This window comes from Bison bison, unplaced genomic scaffold (genome assembly GCF_000754665.1).
Source record: "Bison bison bison isolate TAMUID 2011002044 unplaced genomic scaffold, Bison_UMD1.0 scf7180017864353, whole genome shotgun sequence".
Lineage (NCBI taxonomy): Eukaryota > Metazoa > Chordata > Mammalia > Artiodactyla > Bovidae > Bison > Bison bison.
In genome coordinates, this window is record NW_011494925.1 from 6,288,943 (window position 1) to 6,300,615 (window position 11,673).

The window sequence follows — 11,673 nt, forward strand, 5'->3', positions numbered from 1 at the left end:
CCTAAAAATTATTTATTTAAATATATTTATATTCTAAGTTGGTTGCAGGAACAATTAACATTTCAAACTAATTAAAAAGCATTGCTTAAGGGCCAAAAAGCAATTGCTGTGAAGCCCTCGCTCTTTAACTCTGTGTGTGTGGAAGCTTCCAGGCAGCCCAGGTCCCCTGCCCGCTCCCCCTCTATGCCCGGCAGGCAGCGCCCAGCGCCCGCTGCAGCGCTCAGAAGCCGAGGCAAACGTTAAGGCTGTTTGTTACCAGCGGCTGCACGGCATTTCCAGCCCACCCACCTTCAACGCGCTTTATTTATTCTGGCTGGCTGTCCAAGCCACGGAAGTCCAGACCCCTGTCTCTTCCCCTGGTGCATGCTTTCGGTGGATAATAAGGTCACATGTGTATAATTCTGCAGCCAGCCTGTCACCTTGCGAGTGTGCCAGCCGACCTGAGGACCTCGGGTTCAGCCTTTGTGTTTCGAGTCCTGTGCTCATTTGCTCGTTTCTGGGCTGAGGCACTCCTTTGCTCCTTCAAGAAGTTTTTCTAGGGGTCCAACGCGTCTTTGAAAAGCAGAGGCTGTGAAATGTTTCTGTGAGCGGGTCTGTTGGCTGATTTGAGCTACGGGAAAATCTGATCTACAAAATATTCCATGCAACACTAGGAAGATCATGAAATCCTTTTCTTTTTCACTTAAGTGAAAAACACTGTGTATTGTTTCAGCACTTTTTTATGAACGGAAAACCTTAAAATGAAATCACCATAGAAACATTCTCCTGTCCACATCTTTGTCCCAGGGTGGCGGCCGTGGGTGCATCAGTGTCGCCGAGTGGCCCTGGTCTTCCCCGAAGTGGCTCAGGCTGGAGACAGGCCAGGCTGTGCCCTGTGAGAGCCCCAGCAATTCCTCCCTTTGCTTCCCGATCAGCAACAGCGGGGGAGAATTTGATGACAATAAAATTTCCACTTCCAAAAACCAGTGTTTTGTTTTTTTTTCTTTAAACAACTACCACTAATGTACATCTTTCTTCCCTGCCCCCTTCAGAATTCAGTAGACAGACTAATTGATGGCCTCTGTACAGAGAGAAGATACAAATGATTAGCTAAGAATATAAATATGAAAAATCTATTACAAATGACTTTGCTAAAGAAAATATGTGGAATCATATTTGGACCATGAAAAATGTGTTGGTATCTTTGATTTTTTAAAAAATCATTAAGTTTATTGAAGCTTTTAAAAATGCAACTATATTTAAGGTAAAATAAAGTCGATCTCTGTGAACATTATGCTGACTGCATTTTCTGTCAGAAAGGAGACCTTTTCAGGTGGATTGGATTTTGTCACGTGTGCACGTCACATACAGAGCCTCATTAAGGCGACATACAGATATCTGTGTCAGTGTAGACACTCAGCAGAGGATACACCGGAGCAGGGGTTGGCTCATAGTTCTTTCTGGGGAGCAGTTAGAGAACCTCGCTATTAGCACTGGGTTTCCTGTCCTAATTTATAACTGCATGTGCAGTTCTGGTGTGATGTTTTCAGAAGGAAGGCTCGCCAATTACTCTTAAGCGACTCTGCCTCAAGCTCTTCCTCATGGCTGAGTTCAGTATTCACTGCGCACTGGACCAACCCAGAGGGAGATAATCAGAATGTTGGTGAGACAGGAGAGGGGAAGAGAGGGAGTCCTGAATGTGAGAGTCCATGCATGTTAAGGGTTCCCTACGTCACTGAATGGAAAACATGATTTATAAGCCCCCAAAGTGAAGGGATATGTGTGTATCCCTGTGAGTCACTCACTGTGTCTGACTCAAACCTGGAAATAAATGTCTGGCTGTCATCCCACATGTGGTCACTTGTGAACATGGGGATTTTGCACATTCCACGAAATGCTTTCCATGTTGGTCTGCTGTGCGTGTTTTTACACCACAGAATTACCTGTGATCTAGGACTGTCTCAGGAGTGTGGGCTCCTTCCCTCTCCAGCTGCTGCTTTCTTTCCATTTATCAGTTCTCTTTCTGGTTGAACCTCAAGGACACCTGAACTTTCATAACTTTTTACAAGTCAGGATATAAATATTTAAATGACCAAAGTCACCACATTTCTTGTCTAACTGGCATTATGCAAGATGGATTATATGTGTGATATAAAACATTTCTGTTTTATTTACCTTTTCTATTTACAGTATCAAGGGCAGCTTGGGAACAGGTCTTGTTATGACCTAAATTTACCCAGAAAGAGGAATATGTCACACCGGCCCTCAAACACCACCTCCAAGGAAAAACAGGCAGCCTCAGAAAAAAACATTTTCCACTCTGACGATAGTGGAAGTTTTAGGGATACACAGAGGGAGGAGCACATAGAAACTTCCCCACACGTTCAGATAATTGAACAATAAGTTAGATTTTGAATTCATTTTCCTTCACAAGTAAGCCTGGAGTTGTTTGGTTTCTCCCTAGGAAATAGACGGGTCTAGGAACAGTTCTTGGGGTAAAGACTGTGCCTGAGAGCAAGAAGCATGAGCATTTCCTTTCTATCTTGTCTTTTCGGTAATTCCATTCTTTCCTTGGCTTCTCATTCGGGGCTTTTTGTTCTGCTCTGTTTGTGACGTTTGGTAACAGAGGAGCTGCCCCTCGCTGCAGAGGCTGTGCGGGCGGGGGTTTGGGGTCACAGAGAAGAGTTCTGGAACCCAGGTGTCTCCTAGTTGAGGGTTAAACAAACTAGATAATTGAAAAGAGGTAGGAGCTGTGAAAGCATTCTCTTCTAAAGTGAGCGATTCACTTCTGTGACATCGTGGATGAGTCTCCCAACCCGCTGATAATTTTAACCCCAAGATGAGTAGCTACATATGGATAAAGCACCAACTTATTAAAGAAGCCAGTCTGGAAATTGTACCAGCAGTGAAAATAAACACTAACAGAGACATAAAGAGTAGAAAACTCACCAGCATCTCAGAGAGTTTATAGCTGCATTAACCTCATGGATTTTCAATTAGGAGCTATAGGCAGTTTGGGAAATGAACTTTATCAATAAATATTTGTAAATGATTAGCTTTTCCTGAGGGCAACTACACATTTTTCATAACCTCAGGACACTTTCTAGGACTTGAACAAATCCCTGAATGTTGTTTAAGGTGATGAACCCCTGGTCCACTTAGAAACCTATCCATTATGTTTGTTTTTTTGCATTGTCATCTCTTATCCAGAATTTATATCCTGGCTTGTGTTTCTCTTTTTTTCATTTTATGTTTTAACCTTGATTTTGTCACTTTTTTTTCTGTTTTGCTGGAAAATAGTAGAGATCAAATTTTAAATTAGAAATTGTGATGTGAGGGAGCTCCCTTGCAGTCCAGTGGTGAGGATGTGGTGCCTTCACTGCTGTGACCTGGGCTCAGTCCCTGATCGGGGAACTGAGATCCTCAAAGCTGAAAGATGAGGCAAAACAGTACATAAAACTAGAGATCTTAACTTGGTTATTTTCAAGACTGGTTCCTGAGGCTGAGCTCTGAGCCCAGGCATCTTTCTCTCCCAGTGGGTTGAATTACTCAGTTTTAGATACAGACCCAGTGGTCTTTGTGCCTGGACTTGGTATTTAACTGAAGACAAATTCAGAGGTTTCTCACAATCCCTGAAAAGGGAGACTCAGATGATTTCAACACCCGCTTTTGCCCGCAGGCTTCACTTTGGCACAAACAAAGCATCCTCCGTGGTGTGGAGACAGTCGTGCACAAGCTGCCTTACCTGGTGCTTGTGTGTCTGCCGGGAGGCGGCGAGGGACAGACGCACACCGTCTCCTGCTGGGCAGGCGTGTCTGAGCCAGCCTGCAGGCCCTGCCTCCTGCTGTCCAGGACTGATTCCATCTTGACGACAGTGAACAACAGTGACCCAGTAGTTCATTTTGCATAATGTCCCGTGTGGTTGATGGTATCTGACTTGGTTTACTTTGGGAACATTAAGGGAATAAGTGTAGGTATTTAAAATTATAAGTGCATTAAAATAGTACTTGTAATCACAGGAAAAAAGTACCACCAGGTTGAGCTTTGGTGAGTACTACAAAGGGAACACAAGTGTGGGATCTTGCAGGAAAAATGACGTTGCCTGGCTCTTCATAAAACTCACTTTTTAAGACATTCTTAAACCCCAATGTGTATCTTAAAGTCAGTGATAAGAACTAGTTTAAATTGTTTTGATCTTCACTAGTAGGAGTTTCTACTTTACTGGTAAGTTATGTGTACCTGAAAGAGCAACTCTTTAAGAATCACCTCCTTCAACTCTGCAAATACTTGTTTGTCCAGAATAACAAGTTCAGCTTTTTGAGCAGAAAATAAAACGTAATTGTTTTGATGCTGCGTACTCCCTGAGGTGAGAAGATACTAGGGTTAGGATTTAGGGTTAGGCAGAGAAAGCAGTTGGCACAGGTTTGCATGGGCAGCTTAGTTGTGTGTTGGAAAATGCTGTGTTTTCTGTGCTTCTAAAAATTGCACGTTTGATACAATTTGTGTTTTCCCTGCTCTTGTAATTAAAGAGGCTGGGACTTCTCTTGGGATGCGTCCGAATTCCTAGAACAGAGCGCTGGATACGGATGCAGACTTCTGCCGTTTCCAGAACCTTCTCCCTGGCTGCGACACCAGACCCCACCCACCGCTTCTCTGAGAACCACTGCTGGCGTCTCTCCATCCCCACCTCACCTCGGTCTCAGATCTTTACGGGAGAGCCCGTTTCCTTTCCGATCTCAAAGCAGTCCAGCCTTTCTGAAAATATGAAGTACTTTCCAAAAGCAAAAACAGAATGTGGTGCGACACAGGTTCTCTGGCCCTTGATGGCAGGGACGCCCCCAGGTCCCTGACGCTGCAGGTGAGGAGGGCGGGGGTGTGGGGGGTGCCTCCTGGCTTCCCTCTCCCACGTCACCTCCAGGGGCCTGGTTCCCCCCCTGGATGGAGACCAGCTTCACTCCCCCACTCCTCGAATTCCTGGGCCCCTGCTGCTCTCTCTCCAAAGCAACCTGCCTGCACGCGCGGCCGGGACAGGTCCAAGGAAGAGCTGGGGGGGCACGTGTCCCCAGTCCCAGCGCCCAGGCTGTGGGGCGGAGAGACTCCACTCGTGGGCATGGAGATGCCCGCCCCCGGGACGTACCAAGAGCTGGAATTCGGACAGGAGAGGCTTCTGGGGAAGGCGGCTCTGAACGCACGGGAAGCTGAGACCCACCAGCTGCCAGGAAGCGACATGGGGACCAAGGGCAGGGGCCTGCAGGCCTCACCCCAGCCCCACCACCCTGCCTGGTCCTCCTGCAGAGTGAGGGGCAGCGCCCTCTAGGGTGCTGCTGAGTGAAGCCCCCCAGGTGGGCCGGAAAGCCCACTGGCTCCCTGGGAGCACCTCCAGGGCCCTGCCGCCTCTGCAGGTGAGGGCTCAGGGCAGGGGCGGCCTAAGCCCGCCTCCTCGGCACTGTCCTACCTCCTGGCCTCCAGAGTTCCTGCCGGGAAGGCCACCACCTCTGAGTCCTGCGGGGGCGGTGGGGGCTCGGAGAGGACTGGGGTCCTAGGGGACTTGCTGAGTCCAGACCGACATCTTAGAAGGAGACCTGGACAGAGTAGGTCTCAGCGGAGCGGCTGTGCTGCCCCGGCCCCGGGGCCGTGAACTCGGTCAGGGAAGAGGTGAGGCGCACATATCATGCTCACACACACACAGTCACACAGACCTCACACTGCCACCTGCTCACTCAAATGCCTGCAGTCTGCTCTGCCCACACCACCCCCAGGGCAGGGGCCTTCCCGGATATCCTTCATAAAGTGAGAATCAACATGGCTACCTCCTTCCTCTCTCTGGTCCAGAGGCCACACTAATGAGCCACACCACTTATCTCTGGTCACCAAACAGAATTAATCTACAAAGGTCAGGCAAATTATAATACACATACCCACAGCACACAGGGCGGGATTCCAGCAGAAAGGTCTGCCGGGGACACTGTGAGATGATAAATGCAAGTCAGTCTTGTAACAATCCTTACTGTATTTAGTAGATGAGAAGTAGATAATGGGTGGGTAGGTGGGTAGGTAGATAGATGATGGATGGATGGCACCTGTTTCCTGTACTTTCACTCATGACCACAGGATGGCTGCTGCCACCCCAGGTGCATTCACTCTCACACGCTCATCCGTGTCAGTGCATGTGACGTCCGTGTCAGAGCCCTTCTCAGGGACCCTCCCCAGTGACCCACCTGGCATCTGCTGTGTGTCAGAGCCTCGTTGTGAGCAAAGATGAAGGCACGGGTGCTGCGTGTGGTGGGTGATTGTCTGGGTGATACTGATCCCAGAATTTATCCTCGAGAAGCACGTTCCAGATTCTGACCAAGCGTTTCACCTTCATCACTGAGCCAAAGTTTTGCACATAGTCCATGCCCAATAAATACGTGTTGGTGTACTGCAATTGGAGTTATAAATGCAGAAAAAAATCCCTAGAACTTTGATGAAGTTTAAGTGAACCCGGAGGAAAGTGAATCTGCCAAAGAACGTTAATATTTTCTGCTTCTCCCCTTCCCCGAGTCTCAGTAGTGATTATTGACAAATGCTGAATGGCTTTTCTGCAGTCACATCTCTGTGTTCAGCTTAATGATATGGGAACTGCAGATGGAGGTGAGGGTAACTTGAAAAGAAAAGGGTATTATTGGTAAATGCACTGGACGCCTTGCAAATGTGAGAGGATAAATTGAAATTTTACAGGACTAATGAGTTTTTGAAAACTGTTAGCCAGGCTTGTCCAAACTGTTCTCTCCCTATTTAAGATTTTCTAAATTAGAAACTCAGAAATTTCGTAGCTGTTTTGGTCCTGGAATAAATAAACAGCCAAAGTAGATGGTGTTTTCCCATTTATTAAACTTACATTGTCTCTTGCGTCCACTGTAACCTGTGTATTATTTTTATTAAGGTTGATGGTCTGTTCAAAGCACTTGCTTTATTGAGCCCAAATGTAGGTACTTTGTAACCATAACGGGGCTCAGCTGTCAAAAAGAGGTGAATTCTAGGCGCCTTCACATTTAATTTTTTTTGCATACTGCAGGGTTCTGGCGGAGAAGGCAATGGCACCCCACTCCAGTACTCTTGCCTGGAAAATCCCATGGATGGAGGAGCCTGGTGGGCTGCAGTCCATGGGGTCGCGAAGAGTCAGACACAAACTAAGTGACTTCACTTTCCCTTTTCACTTTCATGCGTTGGAGAAGGAAATGGCAACCCACTCCAGTGTTCTTGCCTGGAGAATCCCAGGGACGGGGGAGCCTGGTGGGCTGCCGTCTCTGGGGTCGCACAGAGTCGGACATGACCGAAGTGACTTAGCAGCAGCAGCAGCAGCAGGGTTCTGGAGCATGTCCATATAAGCCTAAAATTAAATTTCGAGGTAAATGCACCATATTTTTGAAATTGTTGTTTATTGCCTAGTGGTTAAAGTCTTGAATTTGATTCTTGGGCTTAAGTCTTAGTGTCAAATTTGAATTTACATTCATCACTGAAAACTGTTATGGACCTAAACAGTCACGTTTGTATATTTGAATCCAAAAATCTTGCTGTAAGGGGATGAACCTTTCACACACTTTGAACTGCAGAAGTAACCTTTATTTTTATTTCAGTTATCAGCCATTTCCTCTGATTGTTGTTGTCGTTCAATCCCTAAGTCGTGTCCGACTCTTTGCGACCCCGTGGACTGCAGCACACCAGGCTTCCCTGTCCTTCAGCATCTCCCAGAGGTTGCTCAAACTCATGTCCAAGTCAGTGATGCCATCCAACCTTTCATCCTCTGTCACCCCCTTCTCTTCCTGCCTTCAATCTTTCCCAGCATCAGGGTGTTTTCAAATGAGTCAGTTCTTCACATGAGGTGGCCAAAGTATTGGAGCTTCAGCTTCAGCATCAGTCCTTCCAATGAATATTCAGGGTTGATTTCCTTTAAGATCAACTGGTGTGACCTCCTTGCAGTCCAAGGGACTCTGAAGAGTCTTCTCCAGTATCACAATTCGAAAGAATCAGTTCTTTGGTGCTCAGCCTTCTTTTCATCTGATATCACTGTCAATTGGTTTAAATACAATTTGCCTCAATGTTCTTAATTTGTCGCCCTGGGAAACTGGCACACCCATTCATCAGTTGAGAGACTGCATTTTACTTTGCATTTATGTACTTCCATTATATAACATTATGTAGTTGCATGTGAAGAAAATGCTAAATATCCTTCAATATCATTTCCTTCCTAAGCAAATCATCTGAGATTATTTTGTGTTTTGGAAAAAAGGAAGTTATCTGTGAAATATTTTATCTCTGTTGCCTAGACGTGTTCTCAAATGTAATATAGATAAATAAAAAACTAAGTTGCTCACAGCTTTTCTGGTGAACACAATTTGAGAAATAATTACAAATTCTAAGTTGTGGGGGTTTATTTGTTGCCCATGTCAAAATTGTAGCAGAGGTATTTCATCCACACAAGTCTTTCAGATCAAGTCTAATCCATCCCATTGTTCCCTATTGACTCGAATGCTAGAACAGTGGATTCTGACGTTTTCACTGATCATCTTCAGAAGAAGCAGTTAGTACAGATAGGTATCTCTCCTTTCAGACTAAAACTACGTTTAGTGGCTCTAAACCAGCATTTTTTAATGAAAGAAAGCGGAATAGAAAATGTTAGACCTCATGGCACGGCAAGTTGAAATTATGAGTCTCACTTTATATCTGTGTGTGTGTGGACAGGCTCTCCGTGTGAAGTAGTCACGATCAAAACAAAGGTCACTGCTCTATGGGTGCATCTTTTCCTTTCTTTCTGTTCCTCTGCCTTCTTTCCTTCCTTCCTTCTTTTTTTCTTTCATTCTTTCTTTCTCTGAGTCATTAGTTTACTTAAACAGTTAGAAGGGTATAAAATCTGAAATCTGTCACAATTCACACTCAGGTTTCATCACCTACTGGCTGTGTAGTCATCGGCGAGTTTCGTGACCTTTATGTCCATTTTCTCAACTGTCAAGTGGGCTGCTTGATAGGCTCGTTTGTAAGGAGGTCAGACCAGTGATGGTAAACGGTGAGGACCACATAAGCGTTAGCTAAAACTATTGCCAACTCTTGAGAGCAGTCTCTTTCACTGTTACTATTTTTCCATATGCTACATTTATTAACTGTATATTATTCTTTCAGCATTTCTAGATGATAATACGTATCCCTTTATATTAGAATTTTTATATTAATTTTTTTTGCATTTCCTGAGATAGAAACGTTATTATGTATTGAAATGAGTAATTCCTATTTGAATATAAATATGGGGAAAAGGCACTGGCAACCCACTCCAGTACCCTTGCCTGGAAAATCCCATGGATGGAGGAGCCTGGTGGGCTGCAGTCCATGGGGTCGCACAGAGTCGGACACGACTGAAGCAACTTAGCAGCAGCAGCAGCAGCATATAAGAATGAACATAATGAGGTTTTCATTGATGGAAATCATTCACTGAATGCATGCATTGCTTATATAATAGTGAAGGATTTTAATAACGATTTTGGATTATGAATATGCATAGGGAAAGGTCAGTAACTACTTGGTAAGAAAATGATGAAATGCAGATTTTTTAAAGGTGAGAAGCACTTAGTAAAAACTACGATCTTGAACTTTTGGGGAGATTATTTATGATTCATACAGGAAATCAAGAAGAACAAGTCTAACTGTACCAAAGAAATAGAAAGGCAGGATATAACCGTCCAACTAGAGCTGATAAAAGATTCAGAAATAAACTACAGACCTAGAGAAAGCTAAAACAAAAGAGAACATTTTTACTTATAGTGGTTCTGTCCTGCAAAAATGTTTAAAATTTCAGTAGATGAAAAATGCCAGGATAGAATTTTAATTTTGTAGCTTTACCCAAATCAGATCCCAGGAAGACTGTATTTAGTTTGTGACAGGCAAAGATTCATTCCATCCTGATAACTGATTCCTCTGACTTCTGAAATTGCATCTTTCTAGACATGGAAAAGGAAGGTAGAATAATTTGGTGACCAAAGAATTATAAACAGAAAACTCAAAAAGAGATATAGATGTGATTAATGGCTTTAACTACACAAAGCACAGCCCCAAACCAAACAGTTGTCTTGACAAATACACGTGTTTTATTTTTCTGACAATCCAAGAGAAATACTAACATTTTGTGAATTATGACCGAATGTGTGTACTCACTGCTGTGCAAATGGAATTTTCCACCCAAAGCTGTCTTTGCTTTGATGGCATGAATCTAGCCCAACCGTGACAAACTAGCCTAAAAGGCAATCCTAAAACCTTTCTCTTCAGCAGAATGGGTGCAATCAGTTGTTGAGAAAAGATATTGCGAGTTTTGTTGAGGAAACCATATTGTGCTTGCATCACTGAAGCATTTAGACATGTTCTAGATTACAGAAATAATAGCAGAGCCAAAACTTTCCGCATACAGGTCTAGTTTGTTTTAAACTCTGAAGAAAAACCAACAGTAAAGATGAAACTTCCAGCCTGGGGACCCACTGTAGGAATATGAAACAGCTCCAGGGAAAAGAGTTTAGACAAAAAGGAGCACACTTCCAGGGTGGCCACACAGAAGGTCTTTATTCTGGAAGTGACGATGCAAAGGTGCTCCAGGACACCTGAAACTAACACTATACTGTAAATCAGCTCCACTTCAGTCAAAAAGCAAAGACGCACCCGGGCAGCCTGTGCCGGGTGCTGTGTTACCCGGGAGGTCCCTCCTGGGGAGGACATGAGTGACAGGCACCATCTCAGGTATTTTGCTAAAAGATGGCTTTAGAAAGGCAATGTCATTAGTGAGACTTGGAACCCCTTTTGGCTCAGACGGTAGAGAATCTGCCTGCACTGCAGGGGACCTGGGTTATATCCCTGGGTGGGGAAGACCCCCTGGAGAAGGGAACGGCTACCCACTCCAGTATTCTTGCCTGGAGAACCCCATGGACAGAGGAGCCTGGTGGGCTACCGTCCATGGGGTCACAAAGAGTGGGACATGACTGAGCAAGTAATACTTTCGCTTGCTTTCCAAACCAAGCATGTTATGTCCCAGGTTATATTGTAATTCCCCAGCTTCTACTTTTTGAATTATTCCAAGTCATCAGATCTTCGGTGTTTGAAGAAACAACTACATCTTATCATCTGTTGGTTTCAAGGTTAAAATTGTGTGCTTTCCCAACCACTTTCGGAACCAAGGATGCTTTGAGAAGAGCCCTGTCTTGGTACTGAATCCTCTTCCTTTCACCAGATTTCAGCCTGAACTGCAGCTGAATTGCTGCGCTCCTCTTGGCCTGCAGGCCTTTGTATTAGACATTCCTTAAATTCAAGGGCAAAATCAGCAGAATGGCGTTTCCCAAAGCAATCTTTAACTCACTTTGAATTTCAGTGTTGGACCACTTAACTTTTAGTTTGTTTTGACCAATAGTCAATCTCCAGGTAGAAACCCTCCAGTTTTAGTTCTTGCTCTCAAATAATTCACGTCTAGAAAGAATGTGCTGATTGAGTAGGAACGGCGGCCCCAGGCATGGATGAGGGCCTGGGAATCGGATTCTTCAGGGACACACTCGGGGCAGCTGAGGCGGGTTTCTGTGCTGCAGGACTTCTCAGAGCCTTAAATGAGCTCACGAGCCCCGTGCATTTCCTGGCGAGGAGTGTGGTCTGCCTGGTTGGCAGGCGTGGAACATAGAACGAGGGTGG